A 23,385-nucleotide genomic window follows, 5' to 3' on the forward strand; every position below is an offset into this window, starting at 1 on the left:
TGTTTGAGTTGACATGTTGTAAAGTTATATCTTGCTAACTATATTGATTGTGCAGACAAGATAGCCTCCCCTAAGGTACACTAAGGTATGAGTTTCTTATTGCTTCATTCTTGATTATGTCGTCTATTTGGTGTTGAAGTGTTTGGTGTCTATTATGTCGTCTAGTTGATTTATCTAATGTGGTACATTTATAGTTTGTTGAATGCTTGATTTATTTCCTGATATGAGCAGGAGTCTATATGATTGCATGAAGGAATGATCTTGTTTCAATATGATTGTACCAATACATATGTGCTGGGATAGTTGATATGTACTTGAATGTAGTTGACAGTTGTAGCATTACGTCTAATGACTATAAGTTGACTATGGATTATGACATGATAATTTATAAAAGTTGATTTCAAACTGATAGATATGATTGCCTTGATATTTGGAACACGTGGTTGATATGTGTGAGAAGTTGTAGGAAACATGCTTGGTATTAGCATGACGAGGTAATAATTGATGTGTTTATATAACTAACAGTTGGGGTGACATGATAGTATATAGTAAGACTCAGTTACAACAAGGTAAAAAGGGTAACCCTAATTCCAAACGAATGAGTGCCTTGCATACAAGAAGACTTCTTAACCTTGATTTGTCTGAAATTATGTGGATATGTGTTATATTCATGGACATGTAATTGACAGGTATATTAGCTAGTCTCTAGTTACGGGTGGATTTGTCAAGAGAATTGGAGTCCCTTAAGAGATGGCATGGACATGTTCAGCTACAAGGAAACGTGCTTAGCACAATTGGGTAGGGTAACTGATGTATTTTTATGTTTATTTATGCACTGATAGTTATGTGGTGATGGTAGTGTGATGCAAGGAGTTGCATGGCAAGAGAAATTGCCATGAAATATTGAAGGAGACTCAGGTCGAGCTTTCCTTGGGAACCATGGGGATTGAGTCATGGTGTTTGTGGTTAGTCTTGTGCTTTTGTTCTTTTGAAATTGTTGTGCTTGATTTGTGATTTTGCATGTGTCTGGTGCATATCTATGCCACTTTATTACGGTGTCGTGTTGTTAGTGGTTTTCATGGTTTTATTCTTGGTTGTTTCTGTTCTTGCCTTTTATTTTTTTGAGTCTTGGGAATTGGTTGGGAAAGAGGAAAGTTAATGGAGCTCGGGGAGAGTTGTGTGGTACCCAATAGGTAATGTAAGACTCAGATGAAGCTTTGTGCATGAATAAGTGCAGTGGAAGGTAAGACTATGGCAGTCAGTTGGACTAGTTGGGTCCATTGATGTAAATGGACGATGGCAGTACAATCATGAGAAAGGTAACCAAAAAAGGTGAATTCAATGGATCTGAGCTGCCAGATGCCTTGCCTAAGTTGGGAACAATTGTTCTCAATGTTGTGCACAAATAAGGAAGTTTTCTAACCTAGACCTTATAATACCTAGCAATTTTGTTGTGATCATGATTATGTTGATGTTTATATGTATACATATATGTATGTATGTATATCATTGTTTGACATGACCATGATTGTTTTATGCTAATGTTTATGTATATATATGCATGTATCCATGTATCTATGTGACTATTTGACAGGGTCATCAGGAATCATCCTTGTGGAGGAATGATTGCTTATGCAGGAAAATGGCATGACGAGGTTCCTGGTCTTATGGGAATCAAGTGGGAAGAGTAATCACGACAAATATACAAGGCTAGTATCATGTGGTTATGAGTTGATATTATGTGATTATATTATGTCTATGTTATGGACAAGTCATACCGAGGGATACAATAGTGAAATGAAAGCAGTGTGGTTTGCAACATGTTAGGACAAGTATGGATAAGACACTAGAAGCAAGGTTGCTTGGTAAAGATTCATTGTGGTTTTGGATGTGTGGTATGATAGTTGTGCATATGTCGTATATGTTGTACATGTTACACCTATGATGTTGTGCGCATGTGGTGTGGTGAATATTTAGTGTGTGTACATGTCGATTATGTAATGTTATGTACATGGTGTAGTACAGATAGTGTTGTATGAATGTTGCATATTCAGTGTTGGGTATAGATGGTGCTATGTACATGATGGATATGTGGTGTTGTGCACATGTTGGATATGCAGTGTTGTGTACATATGATGCTATGTACATGTTGGAAATGTAGTGTTATGTACAAGTGGTGTTGCGTGCATGTTGTACACGTGGTGCTATGTACATATGGTGTGGTGTGCATGATTGTACAAGTGGTGTTGTGTGCATGTGGTGCTATGTACATGTTGTACAAGTGGCATTGTGTGCAGGTGGTGCTGTGTACATGTCTTGCATGTGGCACTGTGTACATGTGGTGTTGTGTACATGTCGTGCATGTGGTACTGTGTACATGTGATACTGTGTACACGTTGTACAATGGTGCAATGTACATATGGCGTTGTGTAGTTGGTGTCGTGTACATGTGATGTTGTGCACACATTGTGCAGGTGGTGCTTGGTACATGTGGTATTGTTGTATGTGTGGGATTGAGTGCACGTCGTACATGCTATGTTGCAGGCATGCGGTACTATGTATGTGCATTGTGTATTCATGGTATCGTGAAATATGCATTCATTGTGTTGCACTCTAGACACATGATTTGTGTTATGTTGTACATCAAGTGTAGGTGCATGTATTGTGTTGTACACCGGATGTATGTGTATGTATTTTGCTGTGTTGTATACCGAGTGTACATGTATGCATTTTATGGTGTCGCATGTTGTGTGCGGATGAATGTCTTCTTATGTACCTTGTGCACCGATACGTATGTACACTGGGTGTAGGTGTATGTGTTGTATGTCAGGTATAGGTGAATGCGTTGCATGGTGTTGTATGGCATGTGTGGTTGTATGTATGTGATGCACACTATGTGTATGTGCACCTAGTGGAGGAGAAGGCACTGGGTGTTTGCTAGGTGTGGAAACTGATCTGGTGTGTGTACAAAAGAACAAAGGAAGAAGTAAGGATTGATGAAGGATAAGTATCAATATTTTATTTTAGTTTTACTATGAATATGATTTATGATTCTGGTATATGATGATTACATGTGATACATGATTTTGGTTTATGATGGTTACATGTGATTTATGATTTTGATCTATGATGGTTATGTTTTGAGCTAACTTGGTGTGATGGTTATGTTTTGAGCTAACTTGATGTGATGTTTTTATACATAATGTTAATTTGACTTGTCGTGAGAGGAAGTAAACAAGATTGCAAGTGTACCTTATTGATGAGCTACCAATGAGGTATGATTTGAAGTTATTTCAATTTATTTTGAATCTAATGGAAGTTATGTTCTTGATAGGAGAATGCATGAAATCCCTGGTTGGGTAACTGAAATCGACTACAAGAATTTTCAACAACAAAAGGAATTAGAAAATGCGGCAATACGCTAGTAAAGCATTCAGGAATAGGGCCATTATGGGACACTGGTACCCAATAGTGTCCATTGATTGCCATGAGCATGCTATGACAGGTATGATGGTTTTCAGGCAGGGATATGCCTTGGTTTTTGTATCTTCCGATGCAAGGAAGCTTTGCCAAGGGATGGATTGCCCGAGATGGGGGTGTCAGTGGAACTTGGAAGGTGAGTGACTGCATGGAAGGGGTTGACCAGATTGCCCAAGGGACTGTGTAGCAGAGAAGGGAAGACCGGGGATGGATTTGTTTTGGTCATTAGAATTACTAGATGGAATCAAATACATAGTGGGAGTGTGCCCTAGAGCAATGAGTCGGTAACTGTTTACTGAGAGGACAAGTGGCACAGGATTATAACGCTGGACATTGGATGTAGATTCGACTTTAAAGTGGATTCTGGACTTCCTGGGAAGGAGGTGAATCCTTGCACTACTTTGAGGGTGGAGGTGTGAGCCTCTGGATTCCCTTGTTGCGGATGCAGGCATCATATCCATTTATTTGCTAGTTGAGAAAATGTGCATATGTGTATATGTGTGTATTATTATAAATACTGTATCGAGTTGGATTTATAAAGCTCCATAGATAGTATGGTTATTTATTGGTTGAAGAAAATGTGTATGTGCATATGTGTGTATTATTGTAAATACTGTATCGAGCTGGATTTATAAAGCTCCATAGACAGTATGGTTATTTGTTGGTTGAAACAAATGTGTATGTGCATATGTGGTTATTGTAAATACCATAATGATTTGTGTTATGAAGCTCTAGTAAATGGTATGTTTGTCATGTTTTAGCAGATGGTCATTGAACACCGAGGATGGTGTTGCCACAAGAAGAAGGGTTCTGTAACAACCCTAGTGAAAATTCCATGTAAAAACAATGATGGGACACATATTCCAAATTGAATGGTGGGGGAAACATCCTAAGGGGTTTTGATTCAGTTTATTATGGCTAAGGAAGTTGGCAAAGACAATGGCTAAGGTTTTGGAAAAGAATGAAGCATTAATTGGCATTTATTTATGAAAATAATGGAAATTGGGAGAAAAGGAAGGTGAAAGGTCACATGTTGCATGTGAGGAAGAAAATGAAGGAAAATAATGGAAAATGAATCAAATAGAGGCCTCATTAATAAAAATGCTTCTTAGGATTAGTGGGCAAGACTTGATCATTTCAGTTTTGGAGCTCTCTCATTATTCTCTCTCTCTCTCTCTCATACTCTTGGATACTTAGATTTTTCTTGAAGCACTCTTGGAGGGTGTGGCATACTTGGAGTTTTGGGGAAAGAAGGCAAAGGAAGAGCATGAAAGTGCAAGAGGCCATCAAGATCAACAACTACAACAACTTTGCTTGCAGGTACCAAATTGCATGTATGTCTTCCTCGCTAGTTTTGGCATGCATGATACATGGATGTGGTTTCTTGGTTATGATCTGTCACTGGCATGGAAGATTACTTGGATTGACAGTGGAATTTCCTAGCCTTGGCATTTCCTGGATAGCCATGGATTTTGTGGGTTTATTTCCTTATTTTGTTTTGGTTGGTTCTCATGTTTCCTTAGCTTGGGCTGAGTTATTAGTTCTTGGAAGCCTTGGTTGGACAAACACTCTGGGATCCCTGTAATGGCTTGGGTTGAGTTACTAGTCCTGGAAGCCTTGGTTGGACAAATGCTCTAGAAGCCTTGTAACAACTTGGGCTGAGTTACTAGTCTTGGAAGCCTTAGTTGGAAAACGCTCTGGAATCCCTTGGTGGGTTGAGTTACTAGTCCTGAAAGCCTTGGTTCAACAAACGATCTAGAAGCTCGACAACAGTTGTTTGTTGAGTTACTAGTCCTAGAAGCCTTGGTTGGAAAAACGCTTTGGAGCCCGGTGGCGGCTGTGGGTTGAGTTACTAGTCTTGGGAGTCGGGTTGGAACAAAACGCTTTGGAGCCCTGGAAGGCTGGGATGGAGACCAATCTGATGATGGTTTTGTGATGTTCGACCGTGAGGTGGAATCACTATTTGATGGGTTGAGTTGGATGGCCTCTAGAAGCCCTATATGAGTTTTGATTGATTTGTTCTATGAGATCCCACATTCATGCTTGAAATATGGCATGGGGGTGAATGGCTGAAGAGAGATTTGGCTCATCCATTCTACGGTCGGGTGGAACATGGAAGTCCCATCCCGGGTTTGGATTTTACATCATTAATGAAAGGTTATTTCTCCTCGTATCTCTATGAGTATTATGATAGATTATATGTGGTTTATATGGTTGTGCTTTCATTGGTATTGTTGTCCATATTATGCTAGTTAGATGTATATTTTATGACAACAACTCTGTATGGCTCTCAGCATGTTTTTACTTGTATGTGAATGGATAATGTGTGTATGACCTAATAGATGAATATGTAGTGAATGACATGAGGAATCAATGATTCATAGTGATTTTCAGATAAGTATGAGATCCCTACACTTAATTCTATTGTTTACACCTTTAGGTTACATGCTCACAATATGTTTGATGAAATGCCTATCATGGCTAGTAAGGGTCTGGCTAAGGCCTTGATCATCTCATTGTTTTTTCATCATTGTTTCCCTGTAATTTTCTTGATTCTAAGCATTCATTTCATTCTGGTTAGTGGCATGGGCTCTAGGCTTGAAAATTGGCTTAAATCCTAGGGTCGCTGGCACAGAACTGAAAATTTTGGTCCATAGTCGTTGCCAGGCAAGCCTATGAGAGCAACTTTGGGTGTCCGATCACTCCCTTACACATAGCATGAGAGTGGCTATGGCCTAAGAGGTCCAGAACAATAGTAGGACCCAGGGACAGGCTCTCTGAGTGGCTGACTTGTCTTCTGAGGGAAATGTTGATGATGTTGGATGACTGTGTGTGATGTTCCGTCAATTCCATTTCCTTTAGGTTACCTAGGAGGTCGAACCATATCACTGTGGCCTCTCATCGCATGTTTACCCCAAATGGCCTATTGCTTGGGTAGATGTGGGAGGATGGTGTTACAAACAAGAGTCTTAAAGATGGATTTTTTCTTTACCCAATTTGCAATTATTTTCAAGCCCACACTAAAAATTTCACCCTCAATTTTGACTTTTATCAATGAATTAGATCCATTTGAGCTAGTGATGAATATTGATGTCAATATACTTGTACAAAGGAACTTCCTCCAAGTTGTTGTTTTCATATATGAAATTATTACTAATGATCATTATGGATTTAATTGATCAGTTTTGTTTTTTCAATGTTCAAAGTCATACATGTACTAGAGCATAAACCTTGAGGACTTTTACGTGCTTTCCAAGATCAAATGCACTCCTTGCCACATAAACAATGTTATCAATGTAAAGAACAAGGATAATGACTATACTAGTGAAATTCATGTTGATGTAGTCTTCTTCTTGTAGACAATTATTTAACTTGTCAATGCATATGCCAAAAACATTAGGGGATAGGGAATAGGGGACAATCTTGCTTGACTTATTTATTTGTTTGTGTTGGTATTTTCCAACATGCATCTTTCCAATAAGCCATCTATTATGAATTGTAAGCTCATGTAGGATTACTTATCTGCCTAATTATCATAACTATCTTTAAATTTATTCCATTATTATATATGTAGGATACTTGTATATATTCGATACATGAGTAATACAACAATTGTATATGATACTCTTGCATAGTATCATAGTGGTCGTTTCATACCCTATTGACTTAATTTGTTTGGATCGTATGTATTTTAGATTTAAATGGGGTCTCTCACATTTTTTATTATAGATCTACATATTTTTTTAAGTGATTGGTTCTCTCGGCTTCTATGCAACCTTCTAGATCTACAAATGGATGATCCAATGAGTGTGGATCCATACCACATGGATATATTCCAATTTGGTTTTAGGACAATATTTTCTCACTAATATGATTGTGATCATTTGTCAATTGTTGATCTCATCTACTAGGTTCAACGACATGAGATAGGAGTTCTATGGCTATAGTGAAGCATCAATGAAGACATCCTCGTGGTTTTTTGGCGGAATTGATGAGAAATTTTACCTCTTCTATACTTACCTTCAATGTTTACAAACATTTTTTTATGGTTTTGGAGAGTTTGTTTTGTTGATCTTGGAATATCTTGCATGTTACTAAGCAAACCCAATTTAGGGGCTTTCCCAGTTGCTATCAGTCGTTCTGTTGGTGTTGGAAATCCTATCCTCTTTATGTGTTCACACATTGATAGGAATGGCCTTCAATAATTGCATCAAACTTTGGTACATTCTAAGATATTACAACATGCAATTTAGCCGTGAAATTCAAGCATATGGCAAAGTTATTTTGATTTCTGGAAAAAAAAAAAAAGAGAAAAAGAAAAAGAAAAGAATTATGGAAAAGCTAGATTATTTTGAGCCTAAGCTAAAGAGTGTTGACTCTACATTTTCTCTAGCATCCATGTTTCCACCCCTTTGCAATACTTTGACAATAGCTTCCACACATTTATTCTACAAGTGTTACATCTTAATTGTTATAGCCTGATCCATAATAGGAGAAAGCATACCAACAAGCTTGCACAAATGTGGTCCTGGCCATTGTATCCTTCCCAAGAGATTTGACTCTATTAACAATTTTGGAATAGAAATTTTTCTGGTGTGACACTTTTTCTAGGTTCTAAAATTATTATAAATTTAAATATTTTTACAAAAATATCCTTTAACATTTTACACTTTGCATATTAAAAATCAATCACATTCACTAATATTTCTAAAATTTAAAATAAAATTTTATCCTTAATGAATTAAATTTATGAAACGCTATTGAAGATATGGGTAAGCTCTTATGCACCCAAAGGTGGGTTATTGCTGTAAGTGTTGGTATTTGAAAAAAATTGAATAGATATGTATTTTATATAATCCGTAGCCTTGATTCCGTGGGAACAGATATGTATTTTATATAATCCGTAGCCTTGATTCCGTGGGAACAGATATGTATTTTATATAATCTGTAGCCTGTGAATATCTTTTCACAACACTATTGCAACATCCTGAATTGATTCCGTGGTAACTCTTGATGATTAGCAGTGGTCTTGTACTCTTGAAACTCTTTAGCATTCTATTCATTCAAGCTAGTTTGACATATTTTTATGGAGTCGTTTACGGAGGTGGAGGAATTGCCTGGATGGCTAAAAGTGATTGGAATTCGGGTAAAAAAGTTTCAAAATTATTTGTAGAGACAATGTTTGATTTTTTTATTATGGAAATAGATTTAGTACCATCAAAAATTTCTGAGGCATTTAAAATTATGAATTTTGAGAGGTTTTACTTGGATTTACAAAAATCCCTGCCAGATGTTTTAAAATATGGCCAAAATTTCCATAACTTTCAGGGCAAAAAAACAATCTCGTTAGACTACGGTTATTTTTATTTGCATTGAGTTTGTTTGACGTGAGTTAGTTGTTTTATGAAACTCTGGGGTATATTGGTTTTTGTTAACTAATTTATTATTACTATTTTTTTATATTATAGTTAAATTTCCATGCAGTTGTGGCATCTTCATTCAATACTTATGTGGAATTCTCGGATATATGGCAACTTTGCAGATGCATATGGGGTGAATTATATCCTTCCAAAACTAAGGAAATCAAAACATTTTGATGCAAGCCATTCCAATTTGAGTAGATTAGTGCAAACATATAATTAATTGGGTGTTTTAACCATTTTAAAAGATGGGTAAAAGATTATACTAACTCTCAAAGAAGAATCAATTTTGGAATTAGGTTTTTAACTTGTAGTCCTTGGTTGCTCTCTTGCCAATAGAGAATGAAAAACTTATGAATTAATTGAACTATAAAATTATTTTGTTCTATACTATTATGGTTGAGAAAATTAGGAAAGTTGATAGTCTAGGGACAACTATGGGAACTTTTTTCCAAAATTTTGTAAATGAGTTTGAGACCAAGATCCACTTTCAAATTGATAACAACAAATTTTTTGATAAATAACAGGCCTTGCAAAAAGATTATGATGCCTTGTTACTACAATTGACTATGAGGAATGAGATTATTCAGGGATTGTAGGACTATAAACAAAATCTTGAGTTGGAAGTTAGTTGACTACATAATGCTCAGAAGAAGATTGTTGTTGTTGAGTTTCCAAGATCAATTATTGCTTCTTCCACTTTTAATGATCTTGATTGTAGCCTTATTGTTTGTCAGAAACCTGGATTTGATGTTTATGTTTCATCACATGCTTTTGTTTTACCTAGCTTTGAAAAACACACTACTGTTATTGGGTATTTGATTGTTGAGTAAAATGGGCTATAAAGGAGGTGGAAATTGCAAATAATGGAAAGGGAATTGTTGTTCCTATTAATCTTGAAGCGCAAGAATCTAGAGCAGGTTTTGGACACGCTACTGCTACTTACTCACTTCCTACTCCCCATCTTGTTTAATCTAGGAAGGTGTCATTTTTTTGTAGGTGGAGTTTAGATTATGTTGCTATAAGAGCATCCCCCTATTGATTGTGTTGCACATATTGATAAGATGGATGATAATGTCATTGTAGATGACGATATTGTTGCACCAGGATTATAATCTGTAGAACAAAAATATAAGCCATATACAAATATATTTTTTTACCAAGGAATCAGACTTCTTGGAAACATGGTAGTTAGGCATTCACCAATACCAATCATCCAGATCGATTGTAGTTGGATTTATGGATGGTCATAGAATCATTTGAATAGGTTTTTAAAAGCTTCATATCATTGTGGATAATTGACTATGCAGTGGTACAATGTCTTCGTGTTTGTTGTTGATTACTTTGGAAGTGGTCAACCAAGGATTGACTAGAAAATACAATCAACTAGAGTTTTCGACAAGCTTGTTCATCGACAAATCTTTGATTTCTATTATTCCCTAAGTTATGTTTCAAGGGAGAAGTTTGATGATGATAGAGATTATATTTATGTATAGATATTGTCTGTCGTTGCTTCTTTACTGTTTAGTCATCTGATTGACTAGACTATGTTTTTTTGTTGTCTTGTTGTTTACCACCTTGATAGTATTTTATTACTTGTGTTTGATCAATGTTGATGGTGACAATATTCATACTTCTTAAGAAGTGACTATACCATGTTTGATCAACTTTTACAGTCAAAACAAATTAAGGGGGGAATCTGTGTTATGTAATATGTTTTCCTCCAAGTTGAATTCACAGGGGAGTGTTGAAACATGATTTTTTAATGGTGTTGGCAACTTGGGTTTATCTAACCTTCTTTATAAGTTTTCCATACTTCCTATTTGGACTTTTCAGTGCCTATAAACTTCATTGTTCATTTCATGGTTGATGGTGGTTGCTTCTGTTTGAAGCCTTTTTTCTGGTTCTTTACTAGTGTCTACTTTTTTTGAATCATTAATGAGGTGGTTTTCAATGTTTGCATTTCTTGTGCCTCTACAACATATTCTACTTCAGAGTTCAAGCAAGTTCATTAAGGATTTTGGCTCAACCCTTCAAAGTTTTGGTATTTCTCAATTAGAGCAGGCTCCTATTATTAACATTCAATGGATCAATGTGGGATCTACAATTTTAGTTTCAATGTCTTTTTTTTAGCATTGGCATTTTTCCGATGTGTTATGAGAATTTGTACGTGGGTGCCTTATTGATCCTTGTTGTTGGGACCCAAATTTTCTTTATTTTGACTCCCTATATTTCACTTAAGGTGGGGTGTTATTATTGGTCTTTTATATCACACATCTTTCCAAAGAGCCAACTATTATGAATTATAAGCTCACAGAGGAATTCTTCTCCACCTAGTTGTCATAGCTAACGTTAACTAGCGCTAAGTCTCTTTCATTATTATATATGGAGGATAACTTTGTATCTTGATACATGAGTAATCCAACAATAATGCATGATACTCTTACAATATTACAATTAATTTCTTGTAATTAGCCCCAAGTCATGTTACATTGTTCTCATACAACCTCATCGCAACAATGTTCAACTTGAAATAAAATTTTAGCGGGATATCTTTGTATACTTGATACATGAGTAATGCAACAATAATACATGATACTCTTACAATATTACAATTAATTTCTTCTGATTAGCCCTAACTCTTGTTAAAAGTGGCAATAATGTGCTAAACATGAAATAAACTCTTAGCTCTTCTAACATATTCCAAAGGTTTATGCTAAGGCTTCTACGTTTTTTCCATAGCTTTCTATCTGACATTTTTTCCAAAATAATTTCATATAACATAGATAAAATGGAGTTAATAAAATCGATTTTATAATTAAAGAAATCATTTTTATCTCACTTCTAAAATGGAAATAAAAAGAATTTGCATTCAATATTTAGGAAAGCCTTACTTCACAATTTAATTGATAAATTTAAATATATATAATAAAAAGAAAATGATAAATTTACCTAATTTTTCTTAAATTAGCTAATCAAAATTTTTAATATATAATGATGTTCTATATGGAATGGGAGAAATTGGCAGTTCCATAAGGTATTAGAGTAGTTTACTAAGGCTATACTTTTTCTAGGAAAATAGTAGAAATTTGGGCATGGTTTTTTCCAAAATCCTGTAGAAATTTTGGGAAATCTGAATTATAGCTGTCAAACTTTAAGATTTTGAGTGCGCATGGACTTTTTTGATGGTGCTGAATCTTTTTTTTCCCAAGGAAAAATCGTAATCTTCGATTAATTTAGAAAAATTACATATAGTAGATGCCAGTGGCATATGCATAACTACTAGCCAAGGTCAGTTCAAGGATCAGTAAAAAAATAATAAGTTTTGGCCAAAGCCATACCAAGAGAGAGCTGTACATATTCACCTCACAGGGTGATCATCGTGTCTAGCATGCAAATAAAAATTAAAAACATAAATATATACATATATTGATACTATGTATCAACTGTAGGAAAAACCATCCAAAAATTTAGGCCTTGTCCACCCGAGGATATGCTCTTTCTATGTATGGACGATGGTAATACTGATATTGTTCTACTCCGAGTTCTTCCTGAATCATCCATAAGCCTTTGGGGTGTGTCAAGGCCTCCTTGGATAATTTGTCAGCAGCCTCGTTATGTTCCCTGTAAATGTTTTGACAGAAGATAGAGTTAAATTGTGCCTTGAAAACCATAATCTCATCCAGAATGTTTCTAAGTGTATGAGCATGACAATTATTTATATTGTTGAACCAATTTATGATGATTTTGGAGTCTCCAAATATCTGTAGATTATTGCATGAGTGTGCCAATGCAAAATGCAATAGGTGTCTGAGAGTAATCAATTCTACAAAGTTGTTTGTTCCCTCCCCCAATCCCAGCTGTATTTGGAAATGGTGTTGTTCAGATAGGTATAGTAGGATACCCCCCCCCCCCACATCCTTGACATTGGGCTGCTCCGTTGAAATATGCCCACGGCTGCTCCGTCGAAATATGCCCACGGGATGGATCGATCTATAGCCTTTAGAGGTAGGGATTTCATGATAGGCAGCAACGATCTTAGCTGTTATGAGTGGCCATCGTGCCGATGTTCCTTTAAAAATGATATCATTCCTGGTCAGCCAGATCTTCCAACATATGAGAAGAGGTAAGCACTGAGTTTTGTGTAGAAATTTTCACTGTAGATCAACAGAGTATGCAATATACTAAAACACAATACAAGATCTACTTCTACAACACTTTGCGGAAGTTTAATCGAATTGAGCAAGATCAAGAGAACACATATAACTGAGAATGAGAAATCAATCACACATAACACAGAAGAAATAACCCGGGGAAAGCCTCAGCCTAAAACCCCAATCTCTGTATTATCATACAAGTGGAAATCTTGCTCAAGTTACAAAAAGAATCGGCTCTCAAGCTATCCTGCTCTCTCTGCAATCAAACAATACATCTCACAGACTGAATAGACATAGTATATGTCCTCCTCAAGCCCTCCAAGCCTCCTATTTCCTTGCGCAGTTTTTCTTGGGGTCCAGTGAGGCCACATGTGTGAATTGGCCTCATCACACTCACTAAACCTGAAGAAGTAACTGCGCAATCCTCAAGGAAATAATTCCTTCTGCATGCAAGGAATATTCACTATGGAATATTCTAGCAACTGATAGTACACTACCCCTCCATCTGATCTCAACTGGGTCTCTGTCTGAACTGACATGCATGAGTTATTTATAAGAGAATACTCAGTTATTTGAAGTGCAGTAGTTACATGCATGCAAGCATTAACTAACTGAACTTACATTAATTCAACAAACTGTTTGAATTAATCTAACTGGACTTGACTCAATTAACTGAGCCAACTAATTACAACTCAATATTACAACTCATCCTTATCTCTTTAACTGATGGATAAATTCCTCAATTAATGGAAAAACTGTTGCATGTCCTCACATAGACTTCATGTTTGATTTTCCTTAACTAATTAACTCAAGATGAATTAATTAATTAATTTACAAACAACTGCTAAGATCAAATTCGAATTTTACTTCACTATTTTAGTTCAGGGACTAACTAAAATAGAAATCTATCCCGAACTACTATTTTTAGCAATGTTATTTATAGCACTTCCATCTTTTATTCCTTGCTGCTATGTCCAACACTGGTACCCAAACTTCTATTTATAGTAGTGTTATTTTTAGCACTTCTATTTTTAGCATTTCTTGTTGCTATTTTCAACACTCCCTCTCAACAAGAAAGGCTTCAACTCAAATCCAATCCTGAACCTTTGGAATGTTCTGCATGCAACACTTCTTCCAAGTGTGGACGCTCCAGCAACTCTAGAAACAAAAAAACTCCCAACTGACCTCTTTGTTGGGCTAGGAACATACTCTGAAGCTGAAGCTCCCTCTGTCGCTGACAAGTGCTCCCTCTCTGACCTTTGAGTTGCTGCAACACTCCATGCATCTTGCACTGTTGCACACCTCTCTGTGCCATCTTGCACTGGTGCAACACTCCTGTGCCTCTCGCATTGTTGTAGCCTACTAGCTCTGCATTGTCTTGGGATTCCTGCACTGTAGCTCTCTTTGCCGCTCCATCCGCATCTGATTCTACCCAATCAGCCAGTCTTGCTACTCCTCGTCGGAGCTCCCGTAGCAAGGTCTAATCAAAGAGATTGGGTACCTCAATGATCCTGCCCCTATTCTAGCCTTCTTGGGACTGTCACTCCACATTGCCCCACCTCCTACCTAGAGGTATGGATGCATGTGATCCCTCCGCCCACCTGGCTTGAAATTTCCCCCTACTGGAGGTCTCTGCATGAGTATATGTCTCTACTCGATCTCCTCTCAGCTTCTCCAGTTGTGGCTGCTCCACAACCTCCTGAAGTTGCTTCACCAATCGTGGCTCTTCCACAATCGTCTCAAACTTCTTCTGGCACTACATGTTGAGAGGTAACATACTCTCCCTCTCAACCACCAAGTCTCCATAAGTTGCCTTGCTCCTCGAGGCTTTGCATGCATCTTGAACCTCAAGAGTATACAAGTTCTTGACTCGTGAACCGATCTGCTTCACCTGTCTCGTGATGATGTGTCTAAGAAAAACCTTTCCCTTACTGAAGACTACATCATAGCCTTTGTCTTCCAGCATCGCAATCGACACCAAGTTTTTCTTTAGTCCTGGTACATAATTGAAATCGGTTAAGGTAATGCGAGCTCCATGCTCTCTCTGAAAAACAATTGTGCCTACACCTGAGACACTATACTTTTCATCATTACCCATCGCGATCCGCATCTGGAGATCCTTCTCCTCCAAGGTACTGAACAAACTCTTGTCGCCGGTCATGTGGAAAGAAGCTCCACTGTCAAGAAACCAACCACTTCCCACCATGGATGAAACCATGCATGCGAAAAGTGTGAAATCCAACTCGAACTGTGAGGCTAGTGCCTCACCTTCTGATCCTTCCATGGATCCCTTCTTAGATTTCCTCAGTGGAAAATTTGTAGCAAAATGGCCCACTTCATGACAATGAAAGCATCGCACTTTCGATTTGTCAACCTTCTTCCCACCATAGGAAGAACTCAATTTAGGATGAGAATCCTTCTCCTTCCCTTTCTTTGCCTTACTCGCTAAGGCACAATTTTCTTCATCCTCCTTGGATGGAGAAGATCCATCTTTGGTGCTTCTTCTTATCTCCTCCTGCATCAAATCTGACCAAAGTCGTTCCCAATTTGGCAGTTTTTCTCTTCCATTAACTGAGTCTTGGTAGCTATGCCAGCTCTTAAGAAGACCAAGGAGTGCAAGACTCACCATGTCATCATCAGCAGTCGTGATCCCTACACTTCCAAGCTCATCCCTGCAGGTGGTGAGCTTGTTCAGATATCTAGAAATCAAGTCGCCCTTTTCACACTTAATCTTAAGAATCTCGTCTTTCAGTGCCAGCTTCCTCTAATCGCTATTGTTTTGATATAGATCTTTCAATGTTTTCCACATCGAAAACGGTGTCTCCTTCCCATGGAGGCTTGAGACAATGTGGTCTCGAACTCCCTCTAGGAGGATTCTCCTTGCTCTAGCCACACATTTCTTCCATTCCGCCAGTTGAGTAGCATTAGTTGGCTTGGGGACTTCTTGATCAATGAATTCCTTTAGACCGTTATCCTCTAATACTGCTTCCATGCAATCCTTCCAGGCTATATAATTCGAGTTGCCATCAAGGGCATACTTGAGCCTTAAACCACTGAACGCCATTGGTGAAATTGAGATGTGATAAGAACTCGATTTTTATATTCAGGAACCACAAACTTCGAACTTCTCCTTCTTGTATACTGTTCTTCGCCTTGATCACCTTTGCTCTGATACCATGTAGAAATTCCCACTGTAGATCAACAGATTATGCAATATACTAAAACACAATACAAGATCTACTTCTACAACACTTTGTGGAAGCTTAATCAAATTGAGCAAGATCAAGAGAACACATATAACTGAGAATGAGAAATCAATCACACATAACACAGAAGAAATAACCCGAGGAAAGCCTTAGCGTAAAACCCCAATCTCTGTATTATCATACAAGTAGAAATCTTGTTCAAGTTTCAAAAAGAATCAGTGCTTAAGCTATCATGCTCTTTCTGCAATCAAAAAATACAGCTCACAGACTGAATATACATAGTATATGTCCTCCTCAAGCCCTCCAAGCCTCCTATTTCCTTGCGCAGTTTTTCTTGGGGTCCAGTGAAGCCACATGTGTGAATTGGCCTCATCACACTCACTAAACCTGAAGAAGTAACTGTGCAATTCTCAAGGAAAGAATTCCTTCTGCATGCAATGAATATTCACAATGTAATATTCTAGTAACTGATAGTACACTGCCCCTCCATCTGATCTCAAATGGGTCTCTGTTTGAACTGACATGCATGAGTTATTTATGAGAGAATACTCAGTTATCTGAAGTGTAGTAGTTACATGCATGCAAGCATTAACTAACTAAACTTACATTAATTCAACAAACTGTTTGAATTAATCTACTGGACTTGACTCAGTTAACTGAGCCAACTAATTACAACTCATTCTTATCTCTTTAACTGATGGATAAATTCCTCAATTAACGGAGAAACTATTGCATGTCCCCACATAGACTTCATGTTTTATTTTCTTTAACTAATTAACTCAAGATGAATTAATTAATTAATTTACAAACAACTGTTAAGATCAAATTCAAATTTTACTTCACTATGTTAGTTCAAGGACTAACTAAAATAGGAATCTATCCCAAACTGCTATTTTTAGCAATGCTATTTATAGCACTTCCATTTTTCATTCCTTGCTGCTATGTCCAACACTGGTACCAAAACTTCTATTTATAGCAGTGCTATTTTTAGCACTTTTATTTTTAGCATTTCTTGTTGCTATTTTCAACATCTTGTTGTCCTGTTGCTCATCAATCCAATTGTTCCATGCTTCAGGGATTGAGAGGTCGTGCCATCTACCCTGCTTGGAGAGGAGGTGTATTACTTGTTGCCACAGCTGAACATTCAATGGGCAGAATAAAAATAGGTGTTCATTAGTCTCCTCTGCCTGTGTACAGAGGACACACCAATGCGGCCCATAGTGAGATCTGCGCATAAGATTTTCTCCGGTAGGTGTCTTGTTGTTGAGCACATTCCACATAAAGAGTCTAGCTCGTGGAGGTGCTTTGAGCTTCCAGATCTTTCGCCACCAGTCCAGAAGAACAGGTGGTTTGCGGTCCAAGAGGAGGTTTGGGTAGCCTACTTTGGGTGAGTATTTCCCATGTTCTGCTGGGGTCCATATGAACTCGTCGGGTCCCTCCTTAATGTGTACATGAGCTTCATTAAGGGAATTTATATATCCTTCCCAACTCTGATGCCAGTGATTGGGAATGCCCAGGTGTCGAGCAGATAACCATCATAGAAAATTTTAGGGGCGAATGTTCGCCCTTTGGCGAAATTAAGGGGTTTTAAATTTTTAGTGGGCGAATATTTTGTATCATAGTACATTTTTACGAATCACATCAAATAGCCCACCTTATTTTAAGGGAGAGGGTAAAAAAGGTAAATTTAGCCCTTGAAATTAGGAGTTACAACCTTCCATTCGCCCATTTTCAAGATTAGGTTTTATTTAAGTGAATCCATTCGCCCATTTTCAAGAATAGGTTTTATTTAAGTGAATCTTATGGGCAAAATACCATATTTATAAAAGAGGTATGGTAAATTAATAAAAATATAAATAAATGAGAGGTATGGTAAATAAATAAAACATTTTTTATATTTACTCCATAAGTCACCTTATATACATGCAAGGGTGTAAACAAATAAAAATATAAGTAAAGTGGAGGTATGGTAAATAAATAAAACGTCTTTTTATACTTACTCAAAAGGTATGGTAAATAAATAAAAATATAAATAAACTAGACGTATGGTAAATAAATAAAACCTCTTTTTATATTTAGTCCATAACCCTTGTTCTATTTATGAAGGCTCAAGAAAGAGGTTTTATTTAAGTGAATCCTATGGGCCAAATACCATATTTGTAAAAGAGGTATGGTAAATTAATAAAAATATAAATAAACGAGAGGTATCGTAAACAAATAAAACATTTTTTTATATTTACTCCATAAGTCACCTTATATTTACAAACACTCAAAAAATGCGTTATATTTAGGTGAAACCTATGGGAAAAATACTATGGGACAAATACCATGGACTAAATTGTTATTAATACCATGCAAAAAAACATTATTAACTCTAATATTAGTATTAATAAAAATAAAAATGGCACATGGTATTGACCCATGGTATTCACCTGGAATGTAGCCTATTTAAATGGGGAAATTAAACCAGCATAGATCTTATTAATACCATGCAAAAAAACATTATTAACTGTAATATTAGTATTAATAAAAATAAAAATAGCACATGGTATTGACCCATGGTATTCACCAAAATGGCACATGGTATTGACCCATGGTATTCACCTGGAATGTAGCCTATTTAAATGGGAGAATTAAACCAGCATAGATCCATCTTTACTCTAGATCTACTATATTGTGATATGAAAACTAGCATAGAGTGAAAAAATATTTGATCCCTCTCGGGGCTTGGTGGATCAAGAGTAAAAATGGATGTTGTAACTTAATGTATGTTAAACATTTTAGCTTGGTTAAAATAAAAAATAAAATAAAAATCAACTATTAATTTTATTAATTTTTATAAATTACTAATAGTAATATTTAAGCTCCAGGTATATGATAACCCATGGTATTGACCCATGGTAATACCAAGATCTTACAAGATTTTATAATTGAGTAAAATATTCGCCATGCCTGGTGAGAGATTCGCCAAAAAATTATATATACATATTATATTATTGATAAAATCGCTTTCCATTTTTCCTATATACCATGGAGATTCGCCCATTTATTATACATATAAATTTAGGGGGGGTTCTTAAAATTTTCCCTAATAACCATGCTTGTTAAAAAATGGAACTGTTCTCCATGTCTGCTATCTGGCCAATCACCTTAATGTGCCTCTGGTTCAGGAAGTGTATGATCTCTGGAGGTAGCTGGTGCATGTTGCCCCCACCGGTCCATGGATCCATGCCTATTCAGGCCATATTGCTTTCATTGATTTTCCAAGCAAGACCCTCTATGATGTTGGGCATAGAATGAAGTATAGCTTTCCAAACAATAGAAATCCCTGTGCGAGGCCAGGTAGGGATGCGTATCCAATCCATGAGATGATGTGGCCAGATATATTTGTGATATGTGACTTCAGTCCAAAGATTCTGTGAAGTGAGCAAGGACCATCCCATCTTGGTTGCTAATGCATGAGAAAAAATAGAGAGGTCTTTTAGACCCCAACCACCCCATTTTTTAGGTAGAGCGATCTGCTTCCATCCTACCCATGCATAAGGCTTTCCCTCTTTATATCCATTCCAAAGGAATCTGCAACAAATCTTCTGTATGTGGGCAAGAATTCCTTTAGGGATCCAAGCCAACGTCATCCAGTATACAGGGGTGGCTTCCAAGATAGATTTTATGAGGACAAGGCGACCTGCTCTTGAGAGGAAACGATGATTCCAGTTTTTCAACCTCTTCTCAATTTTAATTACAAGCCAAATCCAATCCGCAATTCGATAGCAGTGGGGCTTGAGCCAGAACCCCAGGTATTTGAGGCCATCCTCCAGGTGATGCTGTTGGAACGGAAAAAATTGATGAGCAATTCTGGCTTCATGGGGGGGAGTATAAGAGAGGGTGATGGTGGATTTGGAATGATTTTCTTCCATGCCGGTGGCCATAGCAAAGAGTTTGAGGATGTCATGGAAAGTAGATGAGTCCTGCTGGCTGCCATCTAGGAAAATGAGGACATCATCAACAAAAAGTAGATGGGTGAGGTAGCAGAGGTCATTCATTTTTAGCCCATGTAATCGACCATCCCTCTTGGCTGTTGCAATGAGTCTGCTGAGGCCCTCCATTACAATCAGGAAGAGTAGAGGGGAAAGAGGGCATCCTTGCCGAAGGCCTCTCTCAGCATGAAAAAAATGCGAAGCAGAGCCATTAATGAGGACACTGAAGGATGCCGAGTTGATGCAGCACATGATCCAGTTGATGAAGGGAGGGGGAAAGCCCAGATGGGTGAGGATCATTTTGATATAAAGCCAGCTGACCTTATCAAAAGCTTTGGCAAGATCAATTTTGAGAATGGCTCCTTTAATCTTTTTGTGCATGATAGAATGGAGGGCTTCTTGAGCGGTTCCAACAGCTTCATGAATTTGTCTGTTCTGAAGGAATGCAAATTGTTCAGAGGAGATGTGGCGAGACAGAATGGGTTGGAGTCGATTTGCAATAATCTTGGCTATGATTTTGTACAAGCAGTTACAGAGGGAGATAGGGCGAAAGTCATTGAAGGATGCGGGGGAGTCAGATTTAGGGATCAAGGCAATGAATGTAGAGTTAATGGCCTCATACATACGCCTAGAAGATTTGCATTCTTCCACCACCTTAAGCAGATCAAGTCCAATGAGTTCATAGAAGGCAAGGAAGAATTCGATAGTCCATCCATCTGGGCCTAGACTCTTGTCTTTCTTGAACCATTTCAACATTCCTTCTAGCTCTGCCTGAGTGACCGGGGAAATGAGATCCTCGGTCGAATCCAAATCCACAAATCTGGGGAAGTGTCCTGCAATTTGGACAATTTCAGCAATGGTTGCCTCTTGGGGGGCCATGAAGAGATGTCTGAAATGTGTATTCCCTAGATGAGAGAGTTGTCTGAAGGTAGTTGCCATGCTTCCATCGTCCATGGGCATATTCTAGATAGTATTGGAGATTTTCCTTCCTTTTGCATAATTTTGGAAGAACTTTGTGTTCTCATCCCTGGCTTGTAACCAGATTACTCGGCTTCGGAGTCACCAAGTTTCTTCCCGAGTCCATCAGAATTTTGGATTTCTAATTTTCCAATTTGATTAGCTGGGTCTTGGCATCAGCAGATGCAAAACCTCTATTTTGGTCATCCTGTAGAGATGCCAGAGATTTCTCAACTTCAGTGAGGGTATTGTCATCCCTCTTGGTTTTTTCCTTGGCCCATTTAATAGAGAGATTTTTGAGCACTGAGAGGTTGAAGCAGAATCCTTTTGCCCAAGTTCTACCTCTGGATGGCAGATGGAGTCACCAAAAATCATTAACCAATTGGATGTAGGATGGGTCCTTTAACCAGGTGGAGTTGAATTTGAACGGTGCCCCTAGTTTTTTTTGGGGACCCGAGATCTCCATAAATATGGGGGAGTGGTCCGAAATACCACAAGATCCCACCCATTGTCTGTAAAGGGATAACTTTTGAATCAGAGAGTCCTTAATCAGGAATATGTCCAGTGTCTTAGCCAATGCAGTTGCACCCACTCTCCGATTTCTCCAAGTAGGAAGAGGTTTGATCATAGGAATGTCTGTCAGATGATGCTGATCCAACAACATCTCCATAGTTTCAGTGAGCATGTCCACTTGTGCATTGGTCCCCCAGAAGTCTCTGTATCCAATGGAGAAATTTAGGTCACCTCCGATGATGAGATTTTTCGAGGATGTGATCGATAGATTGAGAAATCGATTTCAAAACACCTCTCTGCTGTGACATGGTCCATATACATTGATAATGCGGAGGTCCATCCCCAACTCAGATGAGAAAATATCCATACCAATGAAACCGACCCCTCCCCAGGAGGCCCTCAGGTTTATGGTGCAGGGGTTATAACCCAAGGCCAAACCACCTGATCACCCTATTACATCCAAGGATTGAAATATCCAACCAGGCTTTAGAAAACAGAGAGTGTGGGAGGTAAGGTCAACTTCTCCCAAGGTTTCTTGTAAAAAAATGATGTCAACAGACTCAGATTCAAAGAGTCTTCTGAGGGCTAGTTTTTTGGGCGAGCTAGCCATGCCCCTGCAGTTGAAAGAGAGCCACTTCATGGGGGCAGCTGTGCATGGGTGTTCAAAGCTCTAAGTACCTGGTCAAGAGAGGCTTGTCTTCCAGAGGCAACTTCCACCCCAACTATCAGAATAGCTTTAGATAGATGTGATTTTCTGCCACGGTTGGACTTGAGGGGGGGAGGAGAGGGAATTAGGCCCAGTCCAGAGGGGGATTTGCCATCCTGGATTGAGGGTAGACAAGACCTAAGGTTGTAGGGATGGGGTGGATCAGAGGGGAGAGATGGGGTGCAAGAGGGGGCGGGAGGAAGGTTGGGGGGGAAGGATGGGGGGGTGGTGGAGAAAACTGGTAATTGAGGGATAAGGGGACAGGGGATGGAGGAGAGGGTGCCATCCGATGCAGATGCAGAATGCACATGCGATGCAGAAAATGCAGGTGAAGAATTAAAAGCAGAGATCGGAGAAGGAGGAGTACCCAAGGAGCAAGCAGCCTCTGCAGCAACCCGCGATCTGGTCATCAAGGTGGAGGGGGGCGTGGTCCGCTGGATGCAGCCTGATTGGTTGGTGGTTCCATTCCAATCATTGTCGCAACAGGTGATGGAGTCGAGCCCAGGATGGGTGCAGTGGTCTTCTCTGCGGCGCCTTCTGTTCCCATAGGAGGGTTCGTGGCCTTACGCACCAGAGGGAATTCCTTGAATAAGTGTCCCACTTTGTGGCACCTTCGACATCTAAAAGGGACACCTTCGTAATCTAGGATTTGTATTCTGGTGAAATGCCACCATTGAAGAGTGATTTTCTCCTCCAGTCCTTCTCTCGTGTCCAGGTGCACCAGGATGCGGGCTAATGTTCTGTTCCTGGATTGAATGTAGGACTTGTCATAATCCAAATAAGTGCCCAAGGCGTTTCCAAGGCAGATGAAGACGTCTTCAGACCAATATTGTAGGGGGAGGCCAGGTAATCTGACCCATAGTAGCCCGACCCCAATCTGTGCTCGTTCAGGGTCGAAGAGCAAGCTCCAACGTTTCAACAACTCTGGGGCCATTTTGATGTGCCAGTATCGAGAGAGGGCCAAGGTGG

This window comes from Pinus tabuliformis, chromosome 3_2 (genome assembly GCF_031772625.1).
Source record: "Pinus tabuliformis cultivar Carrire ecotype Pingquan chromosome 3_2, CPIR1, whole genome shotgun sequence".
NCBI classification, from domain to species: Eukaryota; Viridiplantae; Streptophyta; class Pinopsida; order Pinales; family Pinaceae; genus Pinus; species Pinus tabuliformis.